This window comes from Moschus berezovskii, chromosome 15, assembly GCF_049115385.1.
Source record: "Moschus berezovskii isolate FMDL1 chromosome 15, NW_MosBer_1.0, whole genome shotgun sequence".
In the NCBI taxonomy this organism is placed as follows: Eukaryota; Metazoa; Chordata; class Mammalia; order Artiodactyla; family Moschidae; genus Moschus; species Moschus berezovskii.
The window spans coordinates 72294234-72315687 of record NC_142474.1 but is presented as its reverse complement, the minus strand read 5'-3'; the positions used below and the strand labels follow the sequence as shown (position 1 = coordinate 72315687).

The 21454-nt window shown below is 41.1% G+C and overlaps 1 non-coding gene across 1 annotated transcript; it reads right to left on the bottom strand.

Moving 5' to 3' along the window:
• Positions 1 to 2588: 2588 nt before the first annotated feature.
• Positions 2589 to 2695, bottom strand: LOC129535440 (U6 spliceosomal RNA). The gene has a single exon (XR_008681658.1). It is a non-coding gene; the product is annotated as a U6 spliceosomal RNA (small nuclear RNA).
• Between the last annotated feature and the right edge of the window lie 18759 nt (positions 2696 to 21454).

Sequence of the window (21454 nt, the reverse complement as noted above, 5' to 3'; positions counted from 1 at the left end):
AACTGCACAACTGTCCTGGTGCTGAAATCTCTAGATGAAGCTTCTCAGACATTATGTGACGTGGGTTCGGGGAAGGAGGAGAGCTGAGTCTTCAGAATCAATCAGAGGGGTCTATTCCACATCTTGGAGCTGGGCAGTGAGGACCATTCTCACCCAGATAACTGCCTGTTTCCAGCAGTCACACCTACTCCCTGAGTTTCTCCTTCCATGAGGATGGAAAGGCTGGCCTCTCCCCTGGGAATATGTGTATAGTAGCAAAATATTTGCTCTAAAGCTGCTCTTTCCCTTGAAAAATCCAAAGTTCCCTTCTTCTTCTTTTTTTTTTTTTAAGTCAAAAAGCCAACTTTCTGGTTTTATTTCTCCTATAAGTTTCTGTTTTTTGTAATGCTTAGACTAAGGAGCTCTTAATGCCTCTATGATTTAGTTTTTTTTGGTTGCACCCTGGGGCACGTGGGATCTTACCAGGGATTGAACCTGCACCCTGTGCATTGGAAGTGGGGAGTCATAACCACTGGACCACCAGGGAAGTCCCACTTCTATGGTTTAAAATCAAACCAACCAACCTATAAGTACAGGGCCCAAAGATTATTATAAGATGACCTGACGAGTCACTCAAAGGTCAAGTGTCCGGTTTGTGGTCACATAACAGCAGAGGCTTCTGTGGGGCCATTATCTGAGACCCCTGCCATCACCCACCTGGTGAGAACCACGGCCAGTCATGTGGTTTGCCTAGTGGGGAAGAAAACTGGATAAAATGGATGCTTCTCAAGTCCTATTACAGAGAGGCTATCTACTGTGTCCTGGCCACTAGAAAAACATGATGGCGTGTCAAAAATAATTCTTCTTTCAAAGAATTGTCATGTATTTGGAGTCATTTAGCAGCTCACACCTGGGACAAGGCCAGCTGCTGTATGTAAGATGAACAGTGCAGGACATGTATTAAAAGGACTTCATGCAGATTTCGCTTGGTAGTAATGGTAACAGAAAAAAAATGATAAGTAGCAGTAAAAAGCTTGGGATTCATATCCTATTTTCAGAGTCTTTTGAATTAATCTACAGATAAATGATTTGAACCAGTGTGTAACGAGGGACTGAGTGGCAGTGGAATACAGATATTCGCACTAAGGACAAAGGAAGCTCAAAGCCTGTCGCAGAAGAGGAGCTACAGCAAACCTTGAGTCACTTTGAGAATTTTGCAAGGAAATGTAAAATTGTGGCCCTGAGTATGATTAAAGGCAAAAATCCTAAACTTCTGGAAGAGTCAACAGCAAAAACATAACCTCGGCAGGATAGACTGATTTCATGTTGTGTGTGCACATCAGACAAAATAATATTTGGAAGTCAGAAAACATGAATGACAAGTCTTGCAGAGGGGGCCATATCACAACCCCCAAATCAACAGCAAATTATTTTGCCCTGTAGATTTGATGCTTTTGGACTGTGGTGCTGGATAAAACAGTTGAGTTTTCCGGATTGCAAGGAGAGCAAACCAGTCCATCCTAAAGGAAATCAACCCCAAATATTCATTGGAAGGACTGATGCTGAAGCTGAAGCTCCAATCCTTTGGCCACCTGATGTAAAGAGCTGACTCATTGGAAAAGACCCTGATGTTGGATTGAAGGCAAGAGGAGAAGAGGGAGGCAGAGGATGAGATGGTTAGATAGCATCACTGACTCAATTGACATGAATTTGAGCAAACTTCGGGAGAGAGTGGAGGACAGAGGATCCTGGTGGGCTCCTTGAAGTTCATGAGGTCGCAAAGAGTCAGACAGAACTTAGCGACTGAACAACAACATATAATAGATTTGACGCACCAGGTAAACGGGATGAGAATGGGGATAGCTCCTGTTGAGATTTTGCAGGATGTGAGGGCATCTGGAAAGCAGAGCAGCTTCCAATGAGAATTAGGAGCATGGGGTTGAAGTCCAGCTGGATGACTCCAGGGCCTATGTTCTCTGCTGGGGCTAATGGGTTAGGTAGGGAGAAGCCAGTGGCAAGGTGCTCTTTGAGTCTACCTGGCAGATAGTTTATACCTCGTTATACTGAGAAAATGTTCTGTCTTTCTGGTGCCAATTCATTATTTGCACTTTAAAATCTGGTAATCCTAAGGCAGCAACTCTGACATTTATTTTGGTCACTTTTATAAATTTCAGTAACTTTAGTATTTGGGGGTACTTCTGCCTATGTCAAAATTTATTGGTCCACCAAAGCTCAGAGATCCTATGTTCCTGTTTCATAGAGATTCTCCTGGTGGTTCTAAGATCTGGGATATTCGAAATTTCATGCTACAATTTCTATTCCTACTTAAAAAAAATACATGCACGCCGAATGTATAACAATTGTATAAAATAAGCTTTTGAAGAAAATGTAATGTCTAGGTTTTCTGATCAACCATAAAGTATCCTCAGTCGTGGTTGAATCTCATCTTCAGATTCTTTTTTTTTTTTTAACTGGAGGCGAATTATTTTACAATATTATATTGGTTGGTTTTGCCATACATTGACATGAATCCGCCCCGGGTGGACATGAGTTCCCCCTCCCAAATCCCCCTCCCACCTCCCTCCTCTCCTTATCCTCCCTCTGGGTCAAAAAACATGGAACGCTTCACGAATTTGTGTGTCATCCTTGCGCAGGGGCCATGCTAATTTTCTCTGTACTGTTCCAATTTTAGTATATGTGCTGCCGATGAGAGCACTCATCTTCAGATCCAACAAGAAGAATTCTTTTCCTCTCAACTCTGAATTCTTTTTCTGGCAGTGGACACTGGCAGGCAATCCTGGTATACAAGCCCTACCAGAATTTGTATTCTGCTTTCCAGCATCATCCACCTCAGTCTCAGACTCTCCTTAGCTTTGGCTGTTCCATCTAATTAAGGGATGAATTTTTGTTAGCTTGATTTTTCTGTATCTTCTTCACCAGGGGTAAAAGCTGACCTTCTTTTGATCTTCCAGGGTCTTCTCTCTTGAGGTATCTGAAGTAAGAAAGACTGAGATTCTATGTAAAGTCAGTTTTGAACTCTTTCCTGAAACTTCCTCCTGACTAATGTTTCTCCACCAGAAAGTTTCTTGGCCAGATTGAATTTGCACCTTTTCATTTTTCTTTCCATGATACTCAGTGAATTATGAAGAGAGCAGGTACTGATGCCCTCATCTAAAAACTGTAGAATTGAGCTATGGAGATGATGATTCAAATATAAATGTGTTCCCTCAAACCCCATGAGGTGACATTTTGAGGAAAAAGGGACTAGAGCTTGTTTCTATTTATTTCTTCAAAATATACAAAAATCAAACAAACCGAACAGTGTTCTTACAATGTGGCATTTTTTTAGACCAGTGGTTCTCAGCACTGACTAAATATTAGCATTTACCTGGAAAACTAAAAAAAAATGTTGATGGTTAAGTTTTACCTCAGATCAATTAAATAAGATGTGGCTTTTAAAATATTTATTCTTCTTGGAATTTGTTGAGCTTTGTGAATCTGTGAATTGATATCTTTCATCAGTTTTAAAAAATCCTCAGTCATGACTTGTTCAAGTATTGCTTCTTTTCTGTCCTCTCCTCTCCTTCTGGAATTGCAGTTATACATTTGTTAGATTGTTTGACTATGTCTCATGGGCCCTTCCTGTTCTGTTCTTTTTAACTGTGTATTTTGTTTCGGATATTTTAAAGTTTTCTTGTTTTTGAGTTTGCTAATACTGGTTTCTGATTTGCCAGTCTGATTTAAACCTATCTGATGCATTCTTATTTTTAGATATTTTACTTTTCAGTTGTAGAGTGAGTTTTTTTTCACAGATTTCAATTCTCTATTGAAATGCTCTGTATTTTGGACCACTTTTCCTTTATTTTCTTTAATATATTAATAACAGCTATTTAAAGGACTCATTTGCTAATTTCAGCATGCAGGTCTTCTGTCTCCTTCAAATGACTCCCCTCTTCATGTCTTGTAGTTTTTTATTTTATGCTGGACACAGAGCATAAAACACAACGAGACTGTTAGAGACTAAAGTTTATATTGCTTTGACTTTGAAAGGATTTGCTCTTTGATGACTTAATCAAGGGGTGGGGATTTAGTTAAATTTAGCCTATTACTGGTTTCAAATGGGTCAGAGTTGAGAAGAAACTCCTATGAATTTCGAATGCTAGCCTGTTAGGTCTCTGCCTTTTCCATTTCTACCAACAGAGATCACAAGTCAGTTGATATGCTTTTGGCAGTTTTGGACTTTGTTCTCTAGTCTCCAGACCCTGCACTGGGCAAATATCATAAGAAGTAGACTGGCTGTGTGTTTTCTTCAGACACTCTTCCAGGAGATAGATTTTATCTTCCCATGACTGTGAGATTACAGTTTATTTTAGTCTCTATTTCAGAGAAGTTCCCTAGCCTTCCAAGAGGCCCTTGACTCAGTAAATGAACTATAGGGAAAATGGTGTTCGTGTCTGTAGGGCTCTGGAAGGCTTCAAATTGTCAATCTAGCTCCATATAGCCTCCAAAAGCTTTGGTAGTGCTTCTTTCTCACAGTAACATCCTTGTATTCAGGCCAAACTCGAGCCTCATCTTGCACTTGGAATTGGCAAGCATTCCCAAGGTAGAAGGCAGCCAGTGGCCGCCTACTCATCTTGGAAGGACTCTTCTGTCTTCAGTTGAGTTCATTTAGTCCCGCTTGCTTTCATATTTTCTGATGTCTTGGATAATGTAGTTTTAGGGATTTTAAAGTTGCTGCAGCTGGAGCACGGATCTGTTGTTTCCCACTCCATTTTACCTGGAACTACAGCTTAATTAAACCAATACTGTGATTGTGAGCATTAGCTTTGGCACATGCATTTTAAAAAAATGGAGTAGAGAGCACAAGAAATGAATCAAAAGCGCTATGATTTAGGGAGTATTCAGGGCTCATATTTGAAAGAATAAGCTCTTCTGTTGAAAAGTCTTAACTTCTGAAGAAAGGTCTTACTAAGACATGTCCTTATTCGTTGCTGCTATTCACTAATCCAATGGGAGAGAATCTTTCCTTCCAAAGAAACTAATTACCCAGTTTAAAGAATCTAGAACACACAGTAGGAGAATCATTACTGAAAAGTTTACAAGTGAGCTCTCCAAAAATGTACAACCGAATTAAACACACAGTAAGAAGTTTCTATGATGAGAATACACATTTTATGGTCTCTTTCACACACTTTTATTTTCTTCCCTTCTGATCACCTGTAATCTATGTCACAGTTATCTATACAATAAAGAGTAAAAGTGTATAATTTTTTTCTTATGTGTTAGTCCCATGTCCCCAAATAGACAATAAGCTTCCTATGAATATGACAAACCTGTCAGTCTCTAGAACAGTGCTGAGCAGGTACTTTTTGATTCGTTGATTATTTAATGTTTTCCACTGGCATTTGACTAAAGCATTTGGATAGAGAGAAAAAATCATATTGAGTTTTCGGAGCCTAGAACATGTATAGTGATTTAGAGCAAAGACATAAACAAAAATTATAATTGTCCATTCAGTTTGTTAATTTGCTTTCTATTATAAAAATTGTTTAAAATTGGATAGGTTGAAAACTTTTCCCAGAAGGTGTTTGGAAATAAGATTAATGTTTATGTATCTTGAATTAGTTATAGGTTCTATTGGAAGGCAGTGGTATAGACTGATTATTCTACAAAGATTTCTCTGTATTGAGCATCCTTACTTTTCATTTAATCAAGCTGTACAAAGGCTAAAGAGAGCTACGACTAGAACCCCCTAAAGTAAAGAACAGGCTTTGGCATGATTTATTTGGCCTTTGAATCAAATTCAATCCAATAATGCAACAACATGAAGAAAAATGATGTACAGAATCTGAAGCCTGAAAAGGCTGAGAATCCATAGATTAAGGTCTCTTTCCATCATTTACATTAAATATATGCATTCATTACCCAAAGCATGCCTAAACTTTTCAGTCATTCCATCTCTTTTTAAACTGAAGTATAATTGCTTTATGAAGTTGTTTTAGTCTCTGCTATTCCATGAAGTGTATCAGCCATACGTACACATATATCCCCTCCCTGTTGGGCTTCCTTCCTACCCCCACCTCAGCATAGTATCTCAGAGGATCTTACATGGGGCACGATGGGTCATTTCTCTGTTGAATCACAAAATAAGTCATTCTCTATTGAGTTAAAGGATGTCACTTTTATCTGTTTTTGAGTGAATGGGTATAAAGGTATGTGAAAAGACCTAACACAGGCTTTGAAGACTATCAACTAATTTGTGATTGACTGGAGAATCCATCCGTTGGCTATTAGAGTATAAACAGAGGTTTTCTACTATGCTAATGTGTATTTTTTTCTCACTCGTTCTCTATCGTTTTAAGCAGTTATCTAGTGTAAATAGAAAAAACTGAAGAGTTTACATGTGACTGTAGGCCATCAGGACAGAGTGTGCATTATACATGAATAAAAACATTATCAAACCACAGAATATATTGACTCTTGGGCATCTGACTTCACTCTGTAGGTCAAAATGTCAAATGTACATTTCATTTTGATTTAACAAATCATTTCTTCTTTTGATCAAAAATTTTGGGGACCTTCTGAAGTCATTAATTAAAAACAGCAACTCCCTCTCAGATTGCCACACCTGAATTTATTCCTTTGTGGGTCATTTAGGTTTACATCATTTCCTGGAGTTATCCTGATATTGCCTCTTCTGCTCCCTGAGGGAATGTGGTTGTTTTACTTCAGATAGTAACTGGCAGTTGGTAGGTACCTTGCTGACCCTGGATGTTCTCAGTGAATGTTACAACGATCCTAGTGTCTAGTTAATGGAGCTTTCTTATTGATGGATGTTGAAGCCGACTTTGTGAAGCCAAGCAAATCTCTCGGTGCCCCCAGCTCACTGGCGGCTAAGTCAAGCTTCCAGTCAAGATCTGTATTCTGGCTGTGCTTTATTTTTTCCATTTTGCTCTTCAGTTGGTGGCTTAGGTGGTAAAAGAATCTTCCTGCAATGCAGGAGACCCAGGTTCGGTTCCTGGGTTGGAAAGATCCTCTGGAGAAGGGAATGGCAACCCACTCCATTATTCTTGCCTGGAGAATCCTAAGGACAGGAGAGCCTGGCATGCTGCCATCCATGGTATCACAAAGACTTGGACATGAATGAGCAACTTGCACGATTTTGACCGAGTGTTGCTCTCTGTTGTTGAATATATGGATATTAATGCTGTTATTAAAGCAGTGAATTCTGGGAATTCTTGAACACATGACTCATGAAAATAATCACTTTTGAAAATGTAATTTATTTAATTTTGGTTGCACTGGGTCTTCTTTCCTGAATGTGGGCTTTCTCTAGTTGTTGTGAGTGAGGGTTACTCTTCACTGGAGTACAAGGGTTTCTTATTGTTATGGCTTCTCTTGCTGCTTCCCTGGTGGCTCAGTGGTAAAGAATCTGCCTGAAATGCAGGAGACCCAGGTTCGATCCCTGGGGTGGGAGGATCCCCTGGAGAAGGAGGTGGCAACCCACTCCAGTATTCTTGACTGGAGAATCCTGTGGACAGAGGAGCCTGGTGGGCTACAGTCCATGGGGTTGCAGAGAGTCGGACACGACTGAGCTACTAACATGTTCACATTCTCTTGATGCAGAGCACAGGCTCTAGTTGCAGGGGTTTCAGTAGGTGAGTGGTTGCACCTCACAAGCTTTAGTTGGTCCAGTCTGCCTGGACCAGGGATCGAACAAGTGTCCCTTTCATTGCAAGGTGGATTCTTATTCACTGCACCACCAGGGAAGTCCAATAAGCACCTTTTTTGAAGAAGAGGTTCACTGTACACATGGAATCAGAACACCGAGGACAAGTCCTTCAAATATTTTCTGCCATAGACTTTGCAGTGGGTGAGTGACACTTTCCCCATTTTGCCTGCTTTCAACTGTTGAGCTAAAAGCTTGACCTGTGGACATATTATATATCAAGGGGCTAGCAACACAGCAGGGGGGAAATCAGCCTTATTGCATTTTCTGTTAGGAGAACATCCTTAAATTACACCGAATCCTTGCCTTATAAAACACCACATGGCTCTCTTGCTTTCGTGGCTGCTGCTTTACCAAGCAGGCTACTTGGAAAGTAATTACATTGAACAGACACTGCCCTTGATTTAAAGTCAGAGGGGGAAGCAGTTAATTGAATAGAAATGACAGTTCTTCTTCTCTTTTTTAAAGATGAAGCCAAGCTTAGAGACAACGTAAATATTAAAGGGAAACTGCCCTAAACAATCAAGATGAATCATTGGCTTGGTGAGGACAATTTATTTTATTTCACTTGATAAGCAAAGGCAACATCGGAGTCCTTTGTGTTTCTCTGGGCATTCTTTCTCTCCAAATAACAGTTGGACTTTGTGATTCTTTGTCACCTTGGTGCAGAGACTTTCAAACCTTTTCTCACTGGGTTTTTCTGGTCTGTTTTCAGGTTAAAGGGGCGTGGGTGACAGAAGCCGGGAAATAAAAGACAGGATTGTTTCCTTGTCATCCTCCACCCTTGCCACCTGGCGACCGTGATTCCGATGAGTGGAGATACATAATGGCCATCTCAAGGCAACGTGCTCCTTTATTTCCTGGGGGTCAGGCACTAGGAGCACCACGAGGGCATAAGATCTGTTGAAATGTGACCCTCCTTGGAGCAGGGCTAAGAGTTTCTCTGCATGGAGAGGGTTGAAGGAAATGACTTCAAGGGAAAGTTCATAGATCTCTGAAATCAATAGCCAAAAGTGAAAAATGCTCATTTTCTCTTACTTTTATTTTTTAATTGGAGGATAATTGCCTCACAATGTTGTGCTGGTTTCTGCCATACAACATCATGGATCAATCATAACTGTATACCCATGTGTATGTATATTTATCTATATATCCCCTGCCTCTTGAGCCTCCCTCTCCCCACCACCACCCTGCCTCTTTAGGCTGTCACCGAGTGCCAAGCTGGACTCCCTGTTATACAGCAGCTTCCCACTAGCTATCTGTTTTACACAGCAGTGTATGTATGTCTCAGTGTTACTTTCTCAATTTGTCCCATCTCTTTCCTCCGCTGTGTCTGACTCCATTCCTTCCCTGCAAATAGGTTCATCAGTATTGCTTTCCTAGATTTCATATGTATGCTCTAACATACTATGTCTGTTTTTCTCTTTCTCACTTACTTTGTGTAACTTTTTCTCTTTCTCACTTACTCTGTGTAACAGGCTCTAGAATCATCCCTCTTACTAGAACTGACTCAAATGCATTCCTAGTTGTGTCTGAGTGTATTCCATTGTATATATGTATCGAACTTCTTTATCCATTCGTCAATGGACATCTAGGCTGCTTCCACGTCCTGGCTATTGCAAATAGTGCTGCTTCAGTGAACACTGGGGTACAAGTGTCTTTTTGACTTGTGGTTTCCTCAGGGTATGTGCCCGGCAGTGGGATTGCTGGGTCATAGGGTAGTTTTATTCCTCGTTTCTTGAGGAATCTCCATACTGTTCTCCATAGTGGCTGTATCAGTTTACAAAAAAATGCTCATTTTTAAGAATGAAGTGTAATTAAAATGTCCCACAGGTGAATGAAGAGAAGGAACTTCCTTATCAAGTAATAGATATAAAATAAAAATCCAAAGTGGAAAAAAACACAAAACCCTTCAAATTTCAACTCTAAATTTTGCTGCCACAGAGAGAGAGCTGGAGCTCTTAAAACATTTATATTGGACCTCTTTATAGCTTACCATGCTCAATTATATTTTCTTTCTTGAGATTTTCTTTCCATCTCCAGCCAAATTCTTAATTCTCTGCACATCCCAGGAGAGACCACCTGGGGCCTGTTGGGTCTAGGTAGAGGAGAAGTCAGAGTGGGGACACAGGTGAGGAATCCAGTGTTACCCCACATTTCCCGGTATTCTTCTGAAACTATTAGGAGTGGAAATCTTTTCACCTTTGCACTTAGAATAAAGCAACCCAGCATTCACAATAAGTTGGCTTCTGTATACTCTTTGGTAAGCTTGGGCCTCTCAGCCCAATTTTCTAGTCTGAAGGTCAGGGAGAAGGCTTGCATAACCCCAGGGAAGGTAAATACAGTGATGGAGGGACGGAGGCAGCCCAGAGAGACTTAGGTGGATTTCTGGCTTTGCTAGGGCTTCCCAGGTGGCTCAGTGGTAAAGAATCCACCTGCACTGCAGAAGAGGCAGTTTGATCCCTGGGTTGGGAAGATCCCCTGGAGAAGGAAATGGCAATGCACTCCAGTATTCTTGCCTGGGAAATCCCATGGACTGAGGAGCCTGGCAGGCTACAGTCTATGGGGTCGCAAAGACTGGGATGTGACTGAAGCAACTGAATATGCTCGCTGGCTTTGCTACTCTTTAACCATCCCTTAGGGATGTTACCGACTTCCTTCTTTAGGCCACAGTTCCCTTTTGGTTGCAAAAAGAAGAGACCAGATGACTGACCTCTAAAATTCTTTTACATGACTATATGACAACTCCTTCCTCTCCTCCCTAGGACATTTAAATGATGGAATCATGTATAAGCTCGGTTAACCTGGCTTCCCTGGTGACTCAGAGGTTAAAGTGTCTGCCTGCAGTGCCGGAGACCTGGGTTTGATCCTGGGGTCAGGAAGATCCCCTGGAGAAGAAAATGGCAACCCACTCCAGTATTCTTGCCTGGAGAATCCCATAGATGGAGGAGACTGGTAGGCTACAGCACATGGGGTTGCAAAGAGTCGGACATGACTGAGTGACTTCACTTTCTTTCTTTCAGTTAACCAGGCACCAAAGGGCCATATATGTAACCTGGAAACACGTGCATCCAACACAGGTGAGTTCTTTTTAAGAAGCACCTGTATTTTAGGAATGGATCCATGGAATGAGAGGATTCTTCTCTGAGAAAGATCTGCAATTTACAAAGGATAAGATAATGTTCATAGTTTTTCTTGGGGTGGGTATTAAAAACATTCTCATTTGAAGCTTCTTTTTTCCCAGTTTTGAAAGCGAAAGTGTTAGTCACTCAGTTGTTTCTGACTCTGTGGACACGTAACTCACCAGGCTCCTCTGTCCATGGAATTCTCCAGGCAGGAATACTGGAGTGGGTCGCCATTCCCTTCTCCAGGGGATCTTCCCTACCCAGGAATCGAACCCAGGTCTCCTGAATTGCGGACAGATTCTTTACCGTCTGAGCCACCTGGGAAGCCCATGTGTTGCTGAGATTTAATTGACATATGGTGCTGCGTAAATTAAAGGTGTATAGCACATGATTTGACCTACACATATCATGAAATGATGATCACAATAAGTTTAATGAACATCCATTGCCTCATGTTGATACAGAATTAAGTAAAACGAAAAAAGAATCTCTTTTTGTGATGAAAACTCAGGATTTACTCTCTTAACTGTCATATGTAACAAATAGTAGTGTTCATTATATTGCATCCATAGTTTTTATTTATCTTATAACTGGAGGTTTGTATCTTTTAACAACCTTCATCCAAATCTCCTCCTCCCCTATTAAAACTTTTTGCAAGTTCCTGTCCTTCTAGATTCCCCAGGTATAAGATAGATCAACCTGATGATCTCAAACAGAATCTCCCATTGTATCTTTCCCAGAGAAACTTGGAAAACTAATAGCAAATGTTTGGGCAGTGGGGGGAAAGGAGTGTCCTTGAAAATGAAATAGGCATCATTACTGCTGGACTTCTCAAATTTGTAAATATGTTAATAGAACACTCTGGGCTTCTAAGGTGAGGATATAGAATATAGCTTTTACTAAGCTGGTTTAATTACAGAATTCATCCCTCCTCCAATAATAATTATCTTTTTTTCATTATTATTATTGTCTTAAGCAATTAGTGTTCTGGGGAGGACAGTTTGGGGAACGTGCTGTAAAAAGTAAATGCTTCTATGAGACTCCGCTGAGAGTCCAGTGGTTAAGACTCTGCTCTTCCACTGCAGGGCGCCAGGTTTGATCCCTGGTTGCGGAACTAAGATCTTACATGCCATACAGTGCAGCCAAAATAAATTAACAAACAAGTATTTGAGGCAAATCAAATGCCTCTGAACTTATATAAAAAAAAGAAGAAGAAGTAAATGCATCCAATGCCCACTCACTCTCCAAACGAGATGTTCCTTTTATATGTGAGCAAAGGGGATTCAAGTTAGAGGTTTGGAAGAACTTTCCATGGCAAACGATACAATACGACTGAAGATCATGGGATTTCCCCATGCAGACTTTCCCCCATCGGTCCACAGAGCATTGCTTGTGTCTCCATTCAATCAGGGCTTTCATAAAGGCTCTTGTCAAGTACTCTGCTTTGTGAACGAAAGAAACAAAACCAAAACTGGCCTCTAGAATGAAGAAAAGAACGGAATAAACGCTCATGTAAGACCGATGGCCATTTTATGTAAGAATTGGGAGCTGTATTTTGTGTGGGATCCCTTCCCTTCTCTTTCACATTGTGGCCAAGAGCTCAATATTAGCATTTACATGAAATCTGTGGGTGGTATTGCTTATCTCAACTGTTATGTAATCCTTATTACTCATTAGGATGTGGTGTTTTGCTGTGTAGCCTCCAACATGTCTCAGGCAGCATAATCACACACAAGATCGAGTAGGATGTCATTCGAACTTACTCAAAAATTTTCGAATGTGGGTACTTTTTAATAAAGTAGATGCTGCTTGAAGTGAATTATGTTCAATTATTTTTTTTTTCTGTGTTTGCAGGTTTCAGTTTGAAAAGAACCTAATTGTTTGAAAAATATAGGTTACGAGCCACTTAGGAAAGTCCCTCTCTGACGCTCTGTAGATGGCAGAGCAGGAAGTCAAAGGTGGCCGGCTGAGATTGCTGCCATAGTTTCTCATCAGCGGCTCTGCAACTGCGTCTCTCCTGATTGAAGTGACAGACAAAGTGACAGACAAGCAAAGACAGGTGGTCCTGTTGATGTTCCTGCAGGGTTTCTAGATCAAGATCGTTTTCATCAAGACCATTGTTTGCCATCGCCCATTTTTTTCTTTTTTTATGTGAACCATTTTTAAAGTCTTTATTGAATTTGTTGCCGTATTACGTCTGTTGCTGAATGTTCTGGTTTTTTGGCCGAGAGGCACGGGGGATCTTAGCTTCCCGACCAGGGATTTAACCCTCACCCCATGCATTGGAAGGTGAAGTCTTGACCACAGGACCACCAAGGAAGTCCCTGACCATTTCTTCATTATTTTTTTTGCCATTCCCTAATTTTGATAAGTGGACTTCCCAGGTGGTGCTAGTGGTAAAGAACCCACCTGCCAATGCAGGAGACATAAGAGGTGCAGGTTTGACCCCTGAGTCAGGAAGATTCCCTGGAGGAGGGAATGGCAACACACTTCGGGATTTTTGCCTGGAGAATCCCATGAACAGAGGAAACTGGAGGGCCCCAGTCCATAGCGTTGCAAAGAGTCGGACAACATTGAAGCGGCTTAGCACACACACAATTTTTGATAAGTACTGTTTTGCTTTACCCCGGATCATAATTCTAGGCACAGAGCTGGTGCCTAGTGCTGAGTTTGGAATGAATGAATGGATTCCACAAAGCTGGGTATAGCGAAAAGATGGGCAAGTGAATTCTGGCTCCACCAACGCCCAGCGGCCTGACCCAGAGAGTACAGCTTTTCTTGGCTGTGGTTTTTTTCCTCTGACTTATTAATAGATTAAGCCTCCTCTCCTCATAAAGTAGGCCCTATTTCTAGAAGAACACATTCTTCCAGAAGAGTTATGAGTCACTTTTCTGCCATTTCTTGTCCCTTTCCTTTCCCTGGATATGTCAGAATTTCCAGCAGAAAGAGGAATGAAATGTAATTTGACGTCTTCTTTCTAGTCCAGACCAAATCTTTAATCCTAACTCCAATCCTTCTCTTTTTGGCTACCATGGACCTCACTCCAGCTGTGAAAAGATCTCAACTTTCAGTATTAAGATAAATAAATTCTGGAGGTGGGACATATCACGTGATGCCACATGAAAAGCTCTCAACTTCCAGTTATAAGATAAATAAACCCTAGAGATGAAACATACCATGAAATGATGATAGCGACAATATATTCGAAAGTTGCTCAAGGAGTAGATTTTGCAAATTCTCATTACAAGAAAGAAATGATAACTTGGTGTGTGATGAATGTCAACTAGACTTACTGTGATCACGTCATAATATATACGTGTGTGAAGTCATTATGCTGCACACCTTAAACCGATACAATGTAATATGACAAATACATCTCAATAAACTGGAAAAACATCTCAGATTGCAGAATGATAAAGGTAATAAGCAATAAAGATATGTAATAAAGGTAACAATCATTTGTTAAAAGTGCACTACATTTAAAGTCATTTTCATGCCCTATTTTATTGAATCTGTACAATAATTGTGTTGGAATCATTACATTCTAATTCTAGAAAAGAAATAATGAGGCTAATAGGGGTTATCACTTATGCAAAGTGACGCAGTTAGCAAGTGTCAGAGCTGAGATTGGAGCCCAAGGCTTTTTGTCTTCAAAGCCTTTGCCATCTCCCTACAAAAACGGTAAGGATCTTAGACAAGGCCACTTCCACACCTCCTGGTGTGTGTGTAAGTGTTAGTTGCTCAGTCGTGTCCGACTTTGCAACCCCATGGACTGTAACCCGCCAGGCTCTTCTGTCCATGGGATTTCCCAGGCAAGAATGCTGAGGTGGGTTGCCATTTCCTCCTCCAGGGGATCTTCCCGACCCAGTGATCGAACTTGGGTCTCCCAAGTTGCATGCAGATTCCTTACCATCTGCGCCACCAAGCAAGTCCATCTGCACCCCCTTGTAGCTCTATAATTCTCCAAGTCTCCATCATCACTGTCTTTTCTATCTAGTGCCTCATTCCTTGTGCATCAGATGCTCAACGTCAGTGTTTGAGGGGTGGAGAGAGATGGGTTGAGGGGTTTGTGTCTGGACTCTTGTTAGGATAACCAGAAGATCATCTTGCCTTGCATGACCCTGGGGCAGAATCAGTGCTTTGCAGGTAAATTGGCTCTGATCCTTTGTGACCCCATGAATTGCAGCCCATGATGCTCCTCTGTTCTTGGAATTTTTCAGGCAAGCATACTGAAGCAGGCTGCCATTTCCCTCTCCAGGGGATCTTCCCAGCTCCAGGGATCAAACCAGATTCACCTGTGTCTCTGAATTGCAGGCAGATTCTTTACCTGCTGAGCCATCGGAGAAGCTCAAGCAAATTGGCACTAAATCTCAGTTGTTGAACCAACACTTCACTCACGTTGATTAAGCACTTACCGTCTAGTGACTATATGGAGAAGGAAATGGTAGCCCACTCCAGTGTTCTTGCCTGGAGAATCCCAGGGACGGGGGAGCCTGGTGGGCTTCCGTCTATGGGGTCACACAGAGTCGGACACGACTGAAGTGACTTTGTAGTAGTAGTAATAGTAGTAGTGTGTCCAGTATATCAGCAGTGGTTTTGCAAAGATGAATATGATTCAAGACCTCAAAGCTGGCAGGAGAAGTCTGTACAGAGATGGTCACAGCCGGCCAGGCTAAGGCTTAGCAGGGTCTGCTGAGACTCTCAGGTTCTAGGCCTTTCTTCCCCATGACTCACCTCCTAACCCTAAACAAATTATGTCAACTTTTCTGTGCCTCAGTTGCTTCACCTATAAAGCGAGGATAATCACAGTGGCTTACCTCAGAAGGGTGTAGTGAGAAAAGTCTAATAAAAAGACCAAACAGTAAATGTCAGAGGGTTTATTAAGAATTAGTGCTACCTGAATGCTGAATGATGAACCAGAATTTCTTCTGTGTCAAAGGCAGCAGCCAGTTGGGCAATGTTCTAGTGTTTAATCTCTTACCCTCCAGACTTCCCTCAGATGGAAGCTTCCCCCTTAATAACAGGAGCCTATGTGGGAAAGGTGCTTAGTCAAGTGCTCAGAAGGAAGAGTTGCCTAATCTTTTCGGTATTCTTACAGTTAGGTATTCCAGGTGGGTAAGCATCTTTCTGTTTCTTAAAGATATTGAGGAAAGCAAGGAGAAAGGCCAGTTTTCCTTTTATTTATTCACTCACTAATTTGGCAAGTATTATTTGTTGATGTGATGTGAGAGTTGGACCATAAGGAAAGCTGAGTGCCAAAGAATTGATGCTTTTGAACTGTGGTGTTGGAGAAGATGCTTGAGAGTCCCTTGAACTGCAAGGAGATCAAACCAGTCAATCCTAAAGGAAAATCAGTCCTGAGTATTCATTGGAAGGACTAATGCTGAAGCTGAAGCTCTAATACTTTGGCCACCTGATGTGAAGAACTGACTCCTTGGAAAAGACCCTTATTCTGGGAGATTGAAGGCAGGAGGAGAAGGGGACGACAGAGGATGAGATGGTTGGATGGCATCACCTACTTGATGGACGTGAGTTTGAGGAAGTTCTGGGAGTTGGTGATGGACAAGGAAGCCTGGCGTGTTGCAGTCCATGGGATTGTCCAAAGAGTTGGACACGGCTGAGCTACTGAACTGATTATTTGTTGAACTGGCAAGAATTCACCTATCTCTGATAGTCCTTAGAAATCACCAGCCATCAATACGTCGGCTTTCAGTTTTTATAAGTGAGAAATAGAGCTCTTAAGAAATTGATGGATATTTGATTGACAATGCTGTGTACAGCAAAGTGATTCATATATGTATATATTTCTTTTTCGTATTCTTTTTCATTGTTGGTTATTACAAGATATTGAATATCATCCTCTGTGCTATATAGGAGGTCCTTTTTTTAATCTATTTTATATACATTAGTGTGTATCTGTTAATTCCAAGTTCCTAATTAATCCCCCCTTTCCCCTTTGAACTATGGTGGTGAGAGTCCCTTGGACTGCAAGGGGATCTAGTCAGTCCATCCTAAAGGAGATCAGTCCTGAGTGTTCATTGGAAGGACTGATGTTGAAGCTGAAACTCCAATACTTTGGCCACCTGATGCAAAGAGCTGACTCACTTGAAAAGACCCTGACGCTGGGAAAGATTGAGGGCAGGAGGAGAAGGGTTTGACAGAGGATGAGTTGGTTGGATGGCATCACTGACTCAATGGACATGAGTTTGGGTGGACTCCGAGAGTTGGTGATGGACAGGGAGGCCTGGGGTCGTAAAGAGTTAGACTTGACTGAGCGACTAAACTGAACTTCCCCTTTGATAACTGTAAGCTTGTTTTCTATGTCTGTGTTTTTTAAAGCATTGTTTGTATGTCTTAGAAAGAGTAAAATGAGTCTTAAACTAAGATTGTATATACCATTAGTTAATTGAAGGTGATACATCTGTTTGGTCAAACAACTAGTAGTAACTCAGTACATACACATTACTAAACAAATATGAGATATAAACAACTATTTTAAAAAATTTAAATATAGTTGATATGTACTAGTACCTAAGTTACAGTATAAAATACAGTGACTCACAGTTTTAAAAAGTTATACTCCATTTATAGTTATAAAATAATGGCTATACTCTCTGTGTGGGACAATATATCATTGTAGCTTATGGTAGCTAATTTTGAGTGCTGCCTTGCCCCAGAACCTGTAACTTTATGCATCTACTCTCATTTACCCTTCCAGTAACTCTTTTAAATAGTCAGTATTATTCCCATTTTACAGATAATAGAACTGAGCCTTCGAGAGATAAAGAAATTTGCACATTCAGGGAGGAAAAAGAACCAACTATAGACCCAACTCTGGTTCCTGAATTCTTTCTCTGTCTTTACTGCTTCTGAGAAAGTAAGAATCTGGGCCTCCCCCCAAACCCTTCCTACAAACAAAATACTCGTGGATGTTTATATAAATGTTCAGCAAGTATTTGTTTAATGAATAAATCAATGTAACTATATTTATTAAATTGTAGTAGCATGGAATAGTTCTAAAGCAAAGAATAATTTATGCAATGTTTATGATCTATATAAGGAACTGTAGTTAAATTTTTATGAGTGATAATGGTATTGTGGTTATCTTTTGGAGGGACATACTGAAATGTTTACAGATGAAATAGCATAATGTCTGATATCAACCTCGAAAAGAGAGAGGCAAAAGAGGAATTTAGATTCAACAAGATTGAATCATGAGCTGATAAGTGATGACACTGGATGTTCATCTGGGGTTCATTTTATTTTTTCTCTCATTTTGTACATATTAAAATTTTTTCATAATAAAATTTTTAACAGTTTTCTGTAGGAAAAAAGTGGGGGGAGGAGTGAAAGTTCATTGCAGGGTCATCTACTCTAGTTTTTTTTCTTTCAATGGTAAAATTTTCTGATTTTCACTATAATTACAAAACACATTTCTCCAATAGGCCTACAAAGGGGAAGGGCATTTTCTATATCATTTACCTTGTAAAATTTCACTCTTTTAATACAGATTTCAGGGGGAGATTTCCTTAATTTACTGGGTGAACCAGAGTTGTCCTGAGTCTTTGTATGTAGGTTTCTCACCTGGACATGAGAGCAACAGTCTAGACAATATCTGGAGTTCTTTCCATTCCCGATCTTCTAGAATTCTGCGTGCATGGCATGAAGTCACTTCAATCATGCCCAACTCTTTGTGACCCTATGGACTATAACCCAGTCTTCTGTGCATGAAATTCTCTAGGCAAGAAAACTGAAGTGGGTTGCCATGTACTCCTCCAGGGGATCTTCCCTACCCAGGGATCAAATCTGCATCCCTTAAAATCTTCTTCTGCATTGGCAAGTGGGTTCTTTACCACTAGCGCCACCTGGGAAGCCCTCTAGAATTCTGACCAGCCAGTAGAACATCGTAGGTGTCACTACTTTGCTATGTAATTGTCAGCACCCATGTTTATGGACCAAAACAGATTAAGAGTCCTGACACATCCTGAACCCAGGAAGTAAAACTCTTAAATGTTGTTGTTCAGTTGCTCAGTCATGTCTAACTCTTTGTGACCCCATGGACTGCAGCACATCAGGCTTCCCTGAGCTTCACTATCTCCTGGGGCTTGCTTAAACTCATGTTCATTTAGTTGATAATGCCATCCAACCATCTCATTCTCTGTCACCCTCTTCTCCTCCTGCCTTCAGTCTTTCCCAGCATCAGGGTCTTTCCCAGTGAACTGGCTCTTTGAATCAGGTGGCCAAAATATTGGAGCTTCAGCTTTAGCATGAGTCCTTTCAACAGGTATTCAGGGTTGTTTTCCTTTAGGATTGACCTCCTTGCAGTCCAGTTCAGTTCAGTTCAGTTCAGTCACTCAGTTGTGTCTGATTCTTTGTGACCCCATGGACGGCAGCACGCCAGGCTTCCCTCTCCATCACCAACTCCTGTAGCTTGCTCAAACTCATGTCCATTGAGTTGGTGATGCCATCGAGTAGGTGAGAGCAATACTGGCATCATCTTGCAGTTCATGGGACTCTCAAAAGTCTGCTCCATCTCCACAGTTTGAAAACATCAATTCTTCAGCACTCAGCCTTCTTTATGGGCCAACTCTCACATCTGTATATGACTGCTGGAAAAATCATAGATTTGACTCTACAGACGTTTGTTGGCAAAGTGATGTCTCTGCTTTTTAATACGCTGTCTAGGTTGGTCATGGAATGCAAAAGTAGGAAGTCAAGAAACACCTGGAGTAACAGGCAAATTTGGCCTTGGAGCACGAAATGAAGCAGGGCAAAGGCTAATAGAGTTTTGCCAAGAGAATGCACTGGTCATAGCAAACACCCTCGTCCAACAACGCAAGAGAAGACTCTACACATGGACATCACCAGATGGTCAACACCAAAATCAGATTGATTATATTCTTTGCAGCCAAAGATGGAGAAGCTCTATACAGTTAGCAAAAACAAGACCAAGAGCTGACTGTGGCTCAGATCATGAACTCCTTATTGCCAAATTCAGACTTAAATTGAAGAAAGTATGGAAAACCACTAGACCACTCAGGTATGACCTAAATCAAATCCCTTATGATTATACAGTGGAAGTGAGAAATAGATTTAAGGGACTGGAACTGATAGATAGAGTGCCTGATGAACTCTGGACGAGGTTCGTGACATTGTACAGGAGACACGGACCAAGATCATCCCCATGGAAAAGCAATGCAAAAAAGCAAAATGGCTGTCTGAGGAGGCCTTACAAATAGCTGTGAAAAGAAGAGAAGTGAAAAGCAAAGGAGAAAAGGAAAGATATAAGCATCTGAATGCAGAGTTCCAAAGAATAGCAAGGAGAGATAAGAAAGCCTTCCTCAGCGATCAATGCAAAGAAATAGAGGAAAACAACAGAAAAGGAAAAACAAGAGATCTCTTCAAGAAAATTAGAGATATCAAGGGAACATTTCATGCAAAGATGGGCTTGATAAAGAACAGGAATGGTATGGACCTAACAGAAGAAGAAGATATTAAGAAGAGGTGGCAAGAATACACAGAAGAACTGTACAAAAAAGATCTTCACGACCAAGATAGTCACGATGGTGTGATCACTGACCTAGAGCCAGACATCTTGGAATGTGAAGTCAAGTGGGCCTTAGAAAGCATCACTACGAACAAAGCTAGTGGAGGTGATGGAATTCCAGTTGAGCTATTTCAAATCTTGAAAGATGATGCTGTGAAAGTGCTGCACTCAATATGCCAGCAAATTTGGAAAACTCAGCAGTGGCCACAGGACTGGAAAAGGTCAGTCTTTATTCCAATCCCAAAGAAAGGCAATGCCAAAGAATGCTCAAACTACTGCACAATTGCACTCATCTCACATGCTAGTAAAGTCATGCTCAAAATTCTCCAAGCCAGGCTTCAGCAATATGTGAACCATGAACTCCCAGATGTTCAAGCAGGTTTTAGAAAAGGCAGAGGCACCAGAGATCAAATTGCCAACATCTGCTGGATCATGGAGAAAGCAAGAGAGTTCCAGAAAAACATCTATTTCTGCTTCATTGACTATGCCAAAGCCTTTGACTGTGTGGATCACAACAAACTGGAACATTCTGAAAGAGAAGGGAATACCAGACCACCTGACCTGCCTCTTGAGGAACCTGTATGCAGGTCAGGAAGCAACAGTCAGAACTGTACATGGAACAACAGACTGGTTCCAAATAGGAAAAGGAGTACGTCAAGGTTGTATATTGTCACCCTGCTTATTTAACTTGTGTGCAGAGTATATCATGAGGAACGCTGGGCTGGAAGAAGCACAAGCTGGAATCAAGATTGCTGGGAGAAATATCAATAACCTCAGATATGCAGATGACACCACCCTTATGGCAGAAAGTGAAGAGGAACTCAAAAGCCTCTTGATGAAAGTGAAAGAGGAGAGTGAAAAGGTTGGCTTGAAGCTCAACATTCAGAAAACAAAGATCATGGCATCTGGTCCCATCACTTCATGGGAAATAGATGGGGAAACAGTGGAATCAGTGTCAAACTTTATTTTTTTGGACTCCAAAATCACTGTGGATGCTGATTGCAGCCATGAAATTAAAAGACACTTACCCCTTGGAAGGAAAGTTATGACCAACCTAGATAGCATATTAAAAAG